General features: G+C 40.4%; 1 pseudogene; it reads right to left on the bottom strand.

Annotated features, from left to right (window-relative positions):
- Positions 1 to 893: 893 nt before the first annotated feature.
- LOC123457698 lies at positions 894 to 1,325 on the bottom strand (annotated as a pseudogene).
- Positions 1,326 to 2,164: the final 839 nt, after the last annotated feature.

The following is a 2,164-nucleotide window of genomic DNA, read 5'->3' as shown; positions in this document are numbered from 1 at the left end:
CATCATTCTACAATTGTTCAATTTTGCTTTTTTTTTTTTAATTTATTTGAGAGCGACAGACACAGAGAGAAAGACAGATAGAGGGAGAGAGAGAGAATGGGCGCGCCAGGGCTTCCAGCCTCTGCAAACGAACTCCAGACGCGTGCGCCCCCTTGTGCATCTGGCTAACGTGGGACCTGGGGAACCGAGCCTCGAACCAGGGTCCTAAGGCTTCACAGGCAAGCGCTTAACCACTAAGCTATCTCTCCAGCCCTGCTTTTTCTTTTTAACAACATTGTCTTTTTCAAAGAATGACAGGTAGCTGGTCACACGTGAATCATGTGTCCACACCTGACCGGAGGCCTCACACTTATGTTAAATTTGAACATTTTCTCACCTCTGCTTGTAAGTTACCCCATTTATATTAGTGTTTAAGCACTACACAGGCTTGTTTTAAACCTTTTTTGGGTTTTTTGAGATAGGGTCTCACTCTAGCCAAGGATGACCTGGAACTCATTCTGTAGATCTAAGCTGGCCTTAAATTCATGCTGATCCTATGACCTTGACCTCCTAAGTACTGGGATTAAAGGCATATGCCACCATGCCTGGTTTGTTTTAAATATTTTTAAAAACCTGAAATAAACTGCAGAATTTCCTAAGAGTAGAGGTATTCTGGTTAAGGATAAAAGTATGGTCAGGTGAAAAGCAAAATGAGTAATACAAATACAATCCACAACAGGAAAAATAAATTTTCTCCAAGCCATTCTGTAGAGATGTGTCATTTCCAAGTCCCAGTGGAAGGAATGGAGTCACTTCCCAATTCTGTTGCTACAATGTGCCTGTAAGTTGCCTTACTTCAAAACAGAAGCACATTTGCAGAATGTTGTACTGAGTAACAGCGCTGAAGGTAATTGTTACAGGCTCTCAAACTCTGTATTAAATGGTTGCATCTTAACTATTTATACAGATCATTGGTCCAATAACATGAAAATAGAGAATAGCATCTGGAAAGTTATCTCATCCCATGTGCAGAGATAAAAGGGTTAACCATTCTTCCCAGTATTTCTGAAGGCAAGTCCTTGTTTATAGTGAAATATGATGGAAATTCAAGTGTTACTTTTTCCAGGTTACTGCATGAAAAGGATGCTGAAGGCCATCACTACACAGCACACTGCGACATATGGACTTTTTCATTCACCAATTCTGGCACATTTCCAAAATATCCCCCACAATCCAGTCTTATTTCTGTCCAAGACGCTGGGTGTCAAGGACCAGATGTAAGCACAGGTACATATAAGCTGCAAGATGATGGTCAGCAGACTCTGGAAATTGAAAATGGCAGACATAGTGACGCCTGCCGGGCCCCAGCCACATCACCCTTCTGGCCCGCAGCGGAAGCAAGTTAAACACTTTTAGCATATAAAGGCACAGAGTAAACATTTTTAACTGGTATAAGGAAAGGCAAGGAGAGACTAAAACAATGTAAGCTGAACCATCATAACCTACAATTAGTCTCAGTGTTTGTAATTTTAACTTGCTTGAGGTTTTTTAGCTTAAAATCTTAAGTCTCAGCCAGGCATGGTGGTGTACACCTTTAATCCCAGCACTCGGAAGGTAGGTAGGAGGATTACCATGAGTTTTAGGCCATCCTGAGGCTCCATAGGGAATTCCAGGTCAGCCCGGGCTAGAGTGAAATCCTACCTCAAAAAACCAAAACAAAGAAAAAACAAATCTTAAATTTTTTAATCCAATATCTCTAGCTAAGCATATCAGTCTATTACAAAGTTAACCTTGATTAAACTCTCTGGGCCTGGGCAGCAGGACGCAGCCAGCCCTTATGCCAGTAGCCCAGTTCCAACGAAGTTCCCTGTAGTCTTGCGTTCCTCTTAGAAAGCTTATAAGCCAAGCCTCAAAGTTTAATGTTGTCTGTACTTAGTATTTTTAAATTTTTATCTGAATAGTCCATAAAATTTGGCTTACCACTCCAGAAGACACATTTAACACAACACATTTAACAACATCTAACAACAAGTCTGAAAACCTATGTCTTTTGCTTGGGGCATTGAGGCTGTTGATATTAAGAGTTATTATTGAAAGATGTGTATTTGTTTTTACCATTTTTCTTGTTTTGTAGTTCTGGTTTTATCTTTGCTCTCTTGTATTAACTAGTATTTGAGTGTGGTTT

Source organism: Jaculus jaculus, chromosome 1 (assembly GCF_020740685.1).
Source record: "Jaculus jaculus isolate mJacJac1 chromosome 1, mJacJac1.mat.Y.cur, whole genome shotgun sequence".
In the NCBI taxonomy this organism is placed as follows: Eukaryota; Metazoa; Chordata; class Mammalia; order Rodentia; family Dipodidae; genus Jaculus; species Jaculus jaculus.
The sequence above is the reverse complement of the archived record's forward strand: the minus strand, read 5'-3'. Positions and strand labels throughout refer to the sequence as shown.